This window comes from Pholcus phalangioides, unplaced genomic scaffold, assembly GCF_987345545.1.
Source record: "Pholcus phalangioides strain wild (caught in Gottingen) unplaced genomic scaffold, Ppha-v1.0 ptg000011l_1, whole genome shotgun sequence".
Classification (NCBI taxonomy): Eukaryota; Metazoa; Arthropoda; class Arachnida; order Araneae; family Pholcidae; genus Pholcus; species Pholcus phalangioides.
Window position 1 is genome coordinate 3,123,373 of NW_028301604.1, and position 14,052 is coordinate 3,137,424.

The 14,052-nt window shown below is 32.8% G+C and overlaps 1 protein-coding gene across 1 annotated transcript in view; it reads left to right on the plus strand.

Moving 5' to 3' along the window:
* The first annotated feature begins 7,015 nt into the window (after positions 1 to 7,015).
* Positions 7,016 to 14,052, plus strand: part of LOC149079951 (uncharacterized) — a 101,519-nt gene continuing 94,482 nt past the window's right edge. Inside the window, exon 1 of the mRNA XM_089238849.1 lies at positions 7,016 to 7,188. The gene's annotated coding sequence lies outside the window, so the exon portion shown is untranslated. The remainder of the gene's footprint in view (positions 7,189 to 14,052) is intronic.

Genomic DNA, 14,052 nt, shown 5'->3' on the forward strand with positions numbered 1-14,052 from the left:
TACATGTAAGTTTATTGATCCACACTGATCATATTGAATTTACGATGAAATGATGGAACAATATTAGTTCTAAAAACTATTTCAATAAATAAATGTGATTATTTCGGTGTGCACACAAGACCATTATATGTAACATACAAACACTTTATGATCTCAACCAGGACATCTGGGCAATACTTATCATGATTCGCGCAATGGAAAACTTAAGCACCGGCTACAGAGCTGCCAGGTGTCGTTACTAGTATTTTCAATCACTTTGATGCATATTGCTTTAAAAGTGCTTGAATTGGTGAGCGAAATTTTACTGTACTAACCATTTGTTTTCCCTTCAAGAATACCACGTGTGTTTTTTTCCCTAGTTCCAAGCAAAGAGTAGCGAGATGCAATTTTAAACCAATGTTGAAAGTTTTCTACTATCCTCTAGAAAGACTACTGTTAATCTAAAACTTCCGATCATGACAGTGAGTTTTTCTTTAGTCGGATTAGTTTTCCGGCCTCCTGGTTTACTCTTTCTCAACGTATGCAAATACAGTTGACTTTTATGATGAGGCGAATTTCATTCAAATACCTAGGAGTAGAGTTTTATGCACTCTTTGGATTTTCAATGAATGAATAATGTATGTGTGAAACGTACTTAAAGAAACCTTTTAACCACTGAGCAAAGATTTAAACACTGAATAGGATATTTAAATTCCAACAAACACCCACAAAAAAAGTTCTCAGTGAAACTTAATGGAATCGAATCCGTGACATTCACATCAGATCTTGCAGCCGTTCTTAAATTAGTCGTGATGGTTCGATTGATTTCGACTATTTTTGTTAGTTTTTAAGACTTTTTGCGTTTCTCCGAAACCCCCACTTTCACGAAATATTCATATATTTTACTACACAAAAAACTTTGCTAAAATACTTGATATTTTTCATTAAAATTGTGTAAGTATTTAAAAAGAAATTATAATACTCGCAGTTTAAATAAGTGATAAGCTGTCACCACGTTTTTTTTTTATTAAATGTCTCGACGAAAATTTATCTAATCGAATAACATATTGAACACGAAGATGAAAAAAACACTATATTTCATACACATACCGGGTGTTTCATAAAGTGTACGAAAGGAATAAAAATTTAATAGCTGATTCTAAAATGGAAGTAAAATATGAAAAAATGTAAGTAATAATAGAAAAATTGAGTGGTGCTAGTAGCGCATCCAATAGTTTTATTAATGTAAAAATTTTAATTTTTTAAGGCCCTCCAATTAAAAAATATCAATTAGTAAAAATCTGTGATTTACGTTATCATACCGAAACATATTCACCCCACCCGTAACATTTTAATGAAAATTCATTTACATATCGCAGACGACAATGCTTGATTTTTTTCCACTTTTACGCAAAAAAGTAATCAAGTCCCTAAAAGATTCAGACTTCAAGAAATGGGAAAAACTAAGAACTTTTTAATCACCGGTATCTCGGTAAATTTTCAATCAAATGCTAAACATTGCGGTAAACTTTTCTAGGCAAAATATAGAGAGGCGCAAATTTCAACCCGCCATTTTCATTTCGAATAAATGATACTACCAAAGCTATATATTTACGTTTTTGCCGGTCATATTTCACATTTTATTTCAATGCCAGCATGAATAATAGGATATTTTTTTAGTTTTGAACACTCTTTGTGAAACACCCGGTATATAATACATTCTAAATGAAAAAGTTTCGGGCTTGATCGGAAATTTAAGCGAAAAGCAGATATACGACATTTTTACACATTCCGGCCTTAAAATACTCAAGAAATCTACGAGAATCGCACTCTCTTTACTGCGATAAATCTTTTTTTCCATGTTTTATACTTGGAATTGCCTTTCTTTGCCGAAGAAGATTCGGAAAATGTTTCCTGTAAAGCTTACGGGAAAAAAAAGTAAATAGGGAAGTGAAAGAAGATGTATAGACTTGTAGAGCATCAAGAGACCTTAAAATGCACTCACAGTCCGAAGAACCACTTCTAAAAATGGTGCTTTCTATGCAAAGCGAGCGAGCGGCCTGAAAACTGTCTCACTTTAAAGAGATGACAACCCTTTTCTTTCGGTGCAATGTTTAAGATTCATCGCTGTCACATATCACTGGTTGTAATGCGAATGTGGGAGACACATTGAGCGCTATTTGTATTCCCCTGTCTGTTTCCAAGAAAGTATAATGCTTTCACTTCGATTCGACTCTATACTCATGTATGTTATACATAGGAGTTGCGCAATATCTGACATTTGAGTGACATGACGATAATATGATATTAGGATAAGCTTAGTTTTATACGGCATATAAAATGCTCGCTTCGAAATAACGTGATATTGAATATAGCCTACTCCTCAAGATATTATTTCATGAGTATCTCGGTTATAAAAATGTATTTTTTAAAAAGTACATTAAATGAAATCAAAATAATAAAGTATGTTTTTCTACCATCGGATAGTATTTTCATTTACCAAAAATTAAACTTGACGCTTCGCATTATTTTTATATGCATATTGATCAAGCTTCAAACATTGTCTTATCGTTTTCGTATGAGTTGGAATACGTGTAGTAAGCTATTTGATTTCTATTAACCTTCTTACTGGCATTGACTAGCTATCTCGCCTCTTTTAACCCTTTATTTGGCCGTGTTGCTCTCAAGCAATCCCTAGTTTCTTCTATTTTTCAAAAAGCAATCTCTAGTTTCTTATATTTTTAGATCGTTTCGGCATTGATGCTTCTAAGCAACACCTAAACATTCAATTTTTACTTGTGAGCTGTTCAAGAAGTTTCTATAATTACCAAGAGAATGGCTCTAAGGTATACGTCTCCTATTTCTTGACAAGCCAGGCAAGAACGATTTTTAACACTTGCATTTTGGGTGAAAATATCATGTGTGGAGGTAAAATATTGCTATGCTTCTTTAACAGAAGAACAGTAAGCCTGAAAAAAATAAATGACATTTTTATACTATTCAAATCAATGAAAATCATAGAAAAATACGGTTTTGTTCTTTTGAAGTGCAACATCCCATATTTATTTTTAATATAGACAATAATGTTTTTTGCATTAAATGTAATAGCATTTATGGTAGCTCATTTGCGTAACACACATAACGCCTCAAATTTTTTTTCCTCTAGACATTCCAATGCTCTCCAATTAACGGGTTAAAGCCTCTTATTTTAATCGTTTCAGGCACTGTACGCACAAACGTTGGAGTTTCTTTTTCTTGGTGTACATATTCTTTTTTAATATTTGGGAGTTCAGCCCTGACTTCAATGATTATGGGTGTTATATCGTTCCAGTCAGGGCTGAACTCTGCAAGGTTAAAAAATAATATTTACAGTGAGAGAAAAAAGAACAACTCCACGTTTATATATGAGTACAGGGTCTGAAAGGGTTAACAAGACAAGCCCAGATATTTTGTAAAATTGATTTCTCAATGGTGCACTTTTTTTATACTTACTTTGCACTTGCTGAAAATCTGAAAAGAAAGCTTACTTCATTAACCCTTTAAGCGGCAATTAGAAATGAAGCAGGTTTTCTTCCGATTTTCAGCAGGTGCGAACTAAGGGGTATAGAGAAAAGTTTTCCATTGAGAAATCAATTTTACAAAATATCCGGGTTTGTTTATACTCAGATAGATTACTTTTATGGAGGCGATATATATATATATATATACACTCATGTCCATAAATTGAGGATAATGCCAGCTCCGGCAAATAAAGGTTCACAAACAAAACAAACGGTACTTATTCATGAAGCCCATTTATTAAACAAAAGATGAAGAACAAAGACGATGGTGTATGTATGATACCATTCATAAAAACTACGATTTTTGCTCCCTGGAGCAATTGTAAAAAATATCTCCTTTACAAAAACTTACTATTACATGGTTGGTATGATGGTTAATACATTGTATGTCTCCCATGCGATGAAATACAGTACGTACAACGCCTAGGCATGCTGAGTATCAAATTACCGATCTGATCTTGGGGAAGATCACTCCACTCAGCAAGCAATGCTCTCCGAAGTTCCGGTACACATGTAGGAGGTGGTTGACGGGCTGAAACTCGTCGGCCAAGCATGTCTCACACATGCTCTATCGGATTCAAGTCAGGTGAGAATGCTGGCCATTCCATACGGGTTATATAATCAGATTCAAGACATTCGTTTACGATGTTTGCTCGGTGAGGACGGGCTTTGTCATCCATAAACACAAATTCTGCGCCCATGGCACCCCTAAACAAACGTACATGTTGTTCCAGAATGATGTCCCGATAAATTTGGGTTTCATGGTTCCGGTTTGAACATGCAGATCTGTTCTGGAACCCAGTATAATTCCACCCCAAACGAGCAATGCTGCACCACCGTAACGGTGTCGTTCAATGATGTTGTCTTGGTGGTAACGGGTACCTGGCGTTCTCCATATGAAAGTCCGACGTGAATCAGACTGCAAGCTAAAGCTGGACTCGTCGGAAAACATCACACAAGCCCACTGTGACGATGTTAACATTACATGTTTTCTACTCCAGGCTAATCGCTGCCGACAGTGAGTTGCCGTGAGCGGAACACATCTGACAGGCCTGCGAGCATATAGACCAATATCTCCCAAACGTCTGTACACGGTTTGCCTTGAAACTGTGGTACCCGTGGCTGCAGATAGCTGACGAGACAGGTCGGATGCTGTGCTCCGTCTGCTTCTTTTGGCAGTTACTGCCAAATACCGGTCTTCATTCGGCGTTGTAACTCGGGGGCGACCTGTACTGTAACGTCTACTGACATTTCCGTTATCTTGGAATCGTTGCCAAAGCCTAGGGATGACACTTTGGGCAATTCCAAGTTCCTCGGATACTTCCATCTGAGTATGCCCACATTCCAGGCGGGCGATAATTCTACCACGTAAAAAATCATCCACATGCGTCCTCTGTGTCATAACTATTCGCTTATGGCACTGAGCGCCTTACAGAACTCTTGTGAACAATTTTACTTCTTTGCCACCATTCCTTATATACCCCCCTCTTACACTCTCGTCATTGTGACGTACTATCGGCATCATCTGGTGGCTTCCTGAAATTTGCATATCGTTCTTGCAGATGTGTGTGATAATTCTACAGGTGAAATTTTTACTTTAGATTTCGATTTCCGTGTGATTCTGAATTATCCTTAATTTATGGACATGAGTGTATATATCTCGGCATCGCCGCTTGAAGGGATAAAAATATATGACATTTTACAAGTTGTAGGCCTATAATGATTTCTACTATGTATTTATTCATTTCGGATGTTGTCTTTTAGGAAACACTTGGTATTTATATGATATACATAGATTAGACAAGTATAAAAATGTTATTTATTGTTCGCCAACTCACTTTTCTATCATTATTGAAAAATGCACCGCAATATTTCTCCTTCAAAAGGCAATAAAAAATACTAGGCATTGTTTGGCTTGCCAACAAATAGGAGGCGTGTACCTTTGAGCCATTCTGCTAGTGATGTTAGAAACTTTCTGAATAACGCACAAGTAAAAATTCAATGTTCAAGAGTTGCTTAGATGCATCAATGCGAATGATGAGCATGAGCAACGATGAAAATGAACTCACAATATACAATCCCTTTACGTGAGAACTAAAGGCTCAAAAAAATTATGTTGATTGAAGGGTTGTCGAATAAAGGGTTAAAGAAATACAGCTGAACCCCGTTATAGCGCCAGCCGATGTTGCGCCAATCCCACTTAGCGCCAGAAATTTTCAGTGAACAAATCTTCCATTTCTAGACTTAACTCGTGTAAAATCGTGATTCGATGTAACTCCAAATTCCTTATAGCCAAAGAATTCTGCAAAATAAATGAAGTTAAATCGGAGAAATGAATTTTTAAAGTTTCTACGGACTTTTTGCCCACCCTGTATTTTATCCAATGGACACCATATTTCTTAATTTTATGAACTAATTATGTATTACTGCTCGATTTAACTTGTTATAACTCGGTTAACTTGTGAATGGCAAACTGAAATGAAGATGAAAAAAGTTAAATGTAATTTACGCCAAAAGAAATGACCAATATTTTGAAACATTAAAAGTTCACGGAAGCTTGTTTATTCGTGTTTCAGTGTAAATGTGTTTTTGATAATCTATGGGCCCCAAAAAATGCAGCGTTAGAATTGAAAAATAAAAGTCACTTGTCCCACGGACCAGTGAATACGAGAACCTACTGGTCCACAGACATCATGAGTGGTCCGCTAAACGAAAAATCAATACATTCTGACTAATAATAATTCATTTTCCTAAATATATTGTCATTAGGAAGAGTGATATACAACGTAAATAATGCTAAAAGCCATAAGTAACAATTAAAACTGTAGGAAAATCTTATAAAGCTACCGCTGTTGATTCTGTAGCTTTATCGTAAACACATGTGGAGGTTTGAAGAGGCATTCCTGTTTAAATTACATTTTCAGAAAACATTTTGCAAAGATATTTGCTACTAAGAAATTATAATAAACTGAATAGTTTTTTTTTTTTTTGCTAAGATTCAAACAGCAACATTGATTACGAAATAATTAAAACAAAATGTCTTCATATAAATGCGCGTGATTTTTTTAACATATTCAGCAAAAAACTAAGACATTTTCAGGTGTCAAACTGACTGGCGATGTTTTCCGCTACTGATTCCGCGGATCACCACAATTCTTTTCTTGGTGATCAGATTGCTTAATCACTAGTCTCGGACCAGCGGAACACCAGTGATTTCGAACGCTATACTGTCTTGTGTAAAATGTTTTCGTAATCTTAAAAATCTGACTTTTTTATTTTTATTGTGGAAGAAAATCAAACAAAAAGTATTACTTTCGTTTCGCATATACTTAGTAGTGTTGAGCTTGGCGTCGGGTTTCGGCTAAAATCCTCATGATGGGGCATCAACAGCGGCACCAACATCTAAAGGAGTAGCAGTAGCAGGGAAGTGAGCGGGTGCCAATCGATGTTGTCTTGGTTGCGAGAGCTATTTGGTTGGTCCAACAGACGGTGTGGTTCCAGTTGCTTCTTACCTACGAAATCTGTCAGACGGCAAAGGCAAAGGCCCTCCTTTTTCTGGAAGCAGCGCGTGTGCGCCAAAGATGCGCTTTAAACTCTTTCCGTGCAGGATAAGTTTCCTACTCTGATTCGTGATGTTCTCACCGAACACGTGAGTAATATTGGTTTCCTTTTCTCTCTTTCTACTTCTTCAAATAAATGATGTAAAAGTTTTCTCTTATTTATATTTCTCAATTTTCTTTTCTTATAAAATATCGTATTTCATCACAATATCATATACGATTGTTTTTCGACAATTTTTTGTTTTAATATTTAACAACTATCTTCAAATGATACAAATTTTCATAATTATATGGTAAGATTAATTGTGGTGGAATTTTCACATTGAAATGCTAAATATATAACTTATATAAAAAATACTTGTGACATGAATATACTTTTACTGTCTCAAGCCAATATCGTGCGAAAGATAAAAATTAATAAATAAATGATTTTTTTATCTATTTTTTGTGGAATGTTCTAATATGTGGTGTTTACTATTTTTATATGAAAAAGGAAACATTTTTCAATGAAAATTCGTACTCTCTAATTCTGTAACCAATTATACAAATGCATGCGTATTAACATTGCAGCAAATGATTAAGTACTTTTTTCAAGTATCGAAAACTTCTATTGCAATAACATGATCAAAATATTGTTCCCATTTTTTGTTCTCGATGCATGTCAAATATATTTGTTTAAGAATGACTGTGCTATATATATATATATATTTTTTACTTTCAATCTTACATACTTCAATAGTTTCAGAATTGTTTTCCAGTATTTTTCCACTTCACATAAATTTTTTTTATGATTTCAATTGCATGGCTAACAATTTTTATTTTTGAGTTTTCTGATATGAAATCAATTGGAAAATTTATGCAAAAATATTACTTGCTGTAAACACTGAAATCAGTGCAAAACATTATATCATTAACTACAATTAGGTTAGTAATTAATTAATTATCAATAAATAATACTGAATTATTAATGACCAATACTTAATTATCAATTAGTAATACTTATTTAAAAAAATATTTTATAAATTTTAAATCCCAGTCTCTTTTTATATTTTAAATTCGATCAAAATAAGATATATGACATTTTTAAAGTATTTAAATGAATGAAAAATGCATTTATATATGTTTTAAGCAAAAGGGTATAAATACTGTAAATGGTAACCTTCTTAACTTTCAAATTGTTAACGTGCTATTGTAATTTAATTCATTATAAATACGTGTTTATAGATTCAGTTTATATTAAAAATTGTTGCATCTGGTATGCTAACATTAAATTTCAAATTTCTACCAAAATTAGAGTAAAAAGTTCTTTCTAACTGTGTATTAAACGCCTATCAAGTATTTTCGATACATGACTTGTTGAGCCTTATCTTCAAGAAAATCTAAATATTTTTAGTTGAAAATGCTCAAAGATCCGTAAATATTCAGAATATAAAATGCATTTTTTAAAAGTTTTAAAATTTTTGTACAAAAACATTTTCAACGAAGCTTTATAGCGAATACTGTTTTTTAATTGTCTTATTGACATTATTGTTTCGTTTTTAATAGAACGATTAATACTTATTTTTAGTGTTTTTTTTCAATGAATTGTGTGTGATTTCATATTTTCAAAATATTTTGATTCACATAGTCGTACATACAATCTAATTACGTATTTATTTGAAAAAAACATAAATTGCTGAAAATCAATGTTTGTTCAATATATCCCTGCTTATCTTAATTTATTCATATTCAATATTTTGTTAATTTAATCTTAATTTATTCACATTCAAAAATGAAATTTATGATGATTGCGGTAGCAAAATTATGCGTTAAGTTTATAATTTGAAGGGCTTTGAGGAATGCTGAACTCAAATCAATTTTATGTAAAAATATCATATTCTCAATCACGATTTGCAAGTCTTTTCAAACAAAAATGTTCACGAAATCTAAAAAGAAAACAGGTGAGTCTTTGCTACATGCTTACTTGGCCTTCAAGCATAATGTAAGTACTTTTATGATTTCAAAGTAATTTGTTCGTAATGTAATATTTGAAATCTATGCGTGCATACCTGATCAAAGTTTAGAAGAAGAATGGTGCCATTTTCCTGTTCTGATGACCTATTTTAACACTAAAATGTCACTAATAATTTTGATCAAGTTAAGGTAAGTAATATTTTTTGTTTAAAGAGTTTTACAGATAATTATTGTTGAATTCTGTGTCATGATATTACATTATTTATTTATTTATTTTTGAAATTTTTAGGAATGCTTTAAATTATTCTTTGAGATTTCAAAAATAACCAACATGATCATATATATAGATTCATCGAAGTGTAATTATTTAATTGAAATTTCATCGAAATCTGATGAAAATTGTGTCGGAAATACAGAAACAGACAATGAAAATTTTGATGTTACAAACCATTCTTGAAATAGATTGTATTTCGATAAACTAACAATAGATACTCCAAAGGCCTAAAAAGGATCTTTTAAATTATAAAGGAAATAGAAAAAACGAAAAAAAAAAAGAAGAAAAATCAATTCATATCGGTTTTTTTTAAGAAATAAACTTTGTCATAATCAAAAAAAATCCTCTCAAAAATATATTATAGTTTTTTCTCATTACTGAAACTTTTCTACTCGGCATCACGCTCTTTAAAGTTCCAATTCATCAATCAGAATGGCATCTCTAAATTCCAATAAAAAACATTCATTTTCAGTTTAAAAAAATCTTTTTGAAATCCATTTTTCAAATCTTAAATAAACGATAGTTCCAAGTAAAAAATGAACTAATATTCGGAAGCATTCACAAAAAAAACCGTTAACGTAAATTGATAAAACAAAATAGTACCACATTATATTTCATTGAAGAAATAGAAAAACCGAATAAAAAGATATTTTAGTTGCGTGTTAACAAAAAAGAAACATGGGATTTTTAATAAACAAAATAATTATGTTGTTTTCCTTTGTGGGCATGCAATGCCTTTATTAGACAACACTTTTATGAGCAAAATAGAAAAGATTATATACGATTCATAAATGTTAAAAATATTTCAAAGAAATATTTATATTATTTTATATGGGAGAACACTTGAAAAAAAAATGTAGAATAATATATTTTGAAATAATAAATGATATTCGAACCGAAATTTATATCATATGTATAGATAAAAGATATAAATATTGTTGAAATAAAATTTATTTTATCGTTTTCGGCGTATTACATTTCTCGAGATTCCACGGAACTGTGCTGCTGAATGGGCAATTTCACATTCGGTTTTTGTCGCTACGCTATTTATATTTACGAGCATTATTTCTATCTTGGATGCTTCATCGGTATTATAATTTGTTTTTAAAATATTTTCTTTTACAATATATTCCATCATTTTTCTTCCAACTGTAGATATTCAAATTAACCAATATATAAATATAACCTTATCTGTCGTTTTATTTTTTTAAATTTCTTATAAATTTATTTAAAAAAATCATTATACAAAGATTCTACGGAACGAATGAACGCCAGGACTCTGCCGCCGGACTTATCCCGTTGCCGACATTTCTCTCAGCCCAGCTTCGTACCAGAGTCTGGAATACTTTATTGATAAACCAAAAGAGAAAGAAAAAAAAACATATAGCAAACGGCTGGCACAACGATTTACTGGCGAACAGTTGATCGTAGAGACATACTTCCAATTAGAAAAAGTGTTCAAATAGCATGGGGACGTCAGATACGTCATTTATATTTCAAGGAATTGTATAGTTATTGAAATAAAAACTAACTTTTTATATTCACAGCCTGTGCGCAAGTTGTTGCCTGGTGTATTCTGAGGCCAACAACAAAATACTACATTTATAAGTGCAATATTCGCTGAGATATTTCAATTCAAAAAATGGAAATATCAAGGGGGGGGGGGATATAAAGTAATTGAAATTGCTTTCCCCCATCTTATGCTGTTTTCTTCAATTTTTACTTGTTTTTGAATTCACATATCTTCGTCGAATATAAAAGTATTCACTTCTAAAAGTGAAATTTCTTTTTTTGAAATTTTTTTTCAGCACAAGATGTCCGTATAAAAAGTTGATTTTCTATTTTGAAAACTATACAACTTCTTGCAATATGAATGGCGTATCTGAGACCTACATGTTATTTGGATACTTTTTCTAATTGAAAGCATGCGTTTAGGATCAACGGTTCGCCAGTAAATTGTGCTGCCATGTATAGAAAAATATACATACAAACAAAAATATACAAACATACAAAAAAGTGTAGCAATATATTTCACCGAACATTCAGTACTGTAGCGATTTACAGACTTTTGCGGTGATAACAGATGGGGAATTGTTGGAATATGCTCTCCAGGGTTTCGTTAAAAGAATGAATGTACTATTTTGTTAGAAGTAATTAGAGGGCCTCATCTCATTATTATATTATACGCGTCATATATATAAAATGCATAGGAGTTTTCATTGTATAATATAAATCCTCCGGAGAGTGTCGTCTCAATTAACACCTTGGATGTGAGTAAATAAGATTGGTTAGTGTTGTTAATGTTTCTGGGCTAGAAGCCAGCAACTGTCTCATTGGGTTGAGTTCACTCACTCTGGGTGGATCAGATAAAACTATAGCAAATATAAATATTGTGTTGGGGAAATATATGAAACTAGGGACCACCCATGCCATCTCGTTTAGCACCTTCATTTCGGTAAGCATTATATGACAATATGAGTACGCACGTGTGTTGTGTGTATGGAATGCATGGAGAACACAAGATATCAATGAAATTTGATTGATTATTTTTTTTTTCAGTGTGTGATAATAATTATCTAATTATTCTTTGACTAATTGCGTATTTGCCATATTTAAAATTCATCGTGACAACATCAATTGCATTGGTAAATTATCTGAGCCGTGGCATAATTAGTGAAAAAATAGTGACAGTGGAATCAAGACTTTCAGAATAACAAAAGCTGAACCCAACTTCGCATATCATTTAAGGCTTGTGGGAAGAACAAAATAACTTTTATCTACGAAAATATTAAAAAAAATATCAACAATGTAGTTTGTGGAATTTTTTCGAACATAAGAAAAGTTGAACAAAACTATACACGTATTGCCTCAAGTATCTGAAGCTAAAAACGAATAAAGAATAGCTTCTGGGGCTACGTTCACCGTGTAGTTTTATGATGTAACTAAAGTAGAAACCACGAAATCATGAAAAAAAGTAATTACAAATTGTATTCAGTTTAGATATTCAGATACGAAAACCATTTTCCGGTCCAAGTGTGAAATGCAAAGAATTTTGTTGTTTTATTCTTTCCTGTTCATAATATATAATGAAAAAAATAGCCACTCTATACGCTCTGGTAAATTAATTAATACCTTTTTTTATTCTGGACAAAAGTAATAATTGTTTTTCCCTCTCACTGCGTTACATATGTACAATACATACCTATATTAAATGTGACCGGAAGAAACAAAAAGCGTTGCATAAATTCTATTTTGCTTTCCTGTAAATAATTTTTTTCGTTTGCACGACTGCAATATGATAAAAGGAATGAAATTGTTACTCGCTTGAGATGTGCATCTATTCTTTGCCTTAATGCAAAAGTAACAACATTCCAACTTTGCAGCCTGCCTTAAATTAAATAAAGGAGCCTGTTCGAATTCATGCACATTTTTATGGGGGCGTACATTTTACGTGTTTATGGACACGAGCAAGGCAGACTAAAATTTTGACAAGAAGAGCTGAAATTTCTATTCTGGTATTGAAATAGAATTTGCAACCCTTTTATTCATCTGAATGAAATTCTCTTTAAAACTAATTTCACCGATACTTTGGATTCCCGTGAGAGGATGGCGTTAGGACTTGGCGGAACGGCGAAACGACAACATAATGTGATTTTCAGAATTCAGATAATCGAATTCACTGAGCACAGATTCAGTTTTCGTTAAAGGGATGTCTTCACTCACTCGATGCATTCGAGTTAACAAGGCGTTTAAATGCAGGCAACGAATTCTTGTCTGAAGATAGCTCTCTAGAGAAATAACGCTCCTCGCCAAATTTATGGCCTTTGCAGGCCAGGTGATTTCTGGATAAATGGTCAAGATACAACGCCTACGAGAGTGAATCAAAATAAATGGCTGCCCGTGGACGTAGCAATACGCCACGGAACCCTTCGGGGTCATCTTTTCTGGAATATTCTTGTCCGAAAGCGATGGGCCGACTGAAATAACATGGGAGTCATTATGAAAGGAGTTGGCTTTATGTAATCCCCGTATTTCTCTATGCTTACTTAAACTGCGGGTAATTGGCAGAATTAATTGATACGCAGGTTAACATTTTGGAGGTAAGAGGAGAAAATTTATGACAGAAACAGCTTTGCTGTGTGCGATTATTCAAGTCTTATTTAATCTTAGTCGAGCAGAAATGAGCATAACTTAAGATACTCAAGGTTAGTAATTATTATATATTTAGGGAAGTGATCACTGCACAAATTCGATGTGCATATCTATAGAGACGTATTGCTAACGATTAAACTGTCCTCGAATCATGATTTTTAACGAACAGACCTACAATTTTGATAACTTTTGAAGCGAAAAGTGAAAATCACACACAAACCAATGAATACATCAGGAGTTTATTTTTAAAAGGGAAAATTTTTCTAATTTTGTAAATTTACAGTAGAAGTAAAAAAGCTTTATAAAAGTAGAAAATAGCTCAACCAGGTAGCATGTAGGAATGGTAGAAGAATATTAAAATACTATTTTTCTTGATGAACTTTCAAAAGAGTCATTCACATTTGACAACACTCCCAGGAGATTTTGGAAATGTTCCGTTTTGAAAGAAAATTATATAGTAGAAATGTTACCTTTTGATTAAAATTTGAGCTGTTCAAGTCTAAAAAATTGGAAATTTTCACGTTACCTGTTGATTCCAGAATGTTTTTCTAGCCCAAGAAGGTACCGTCACTGC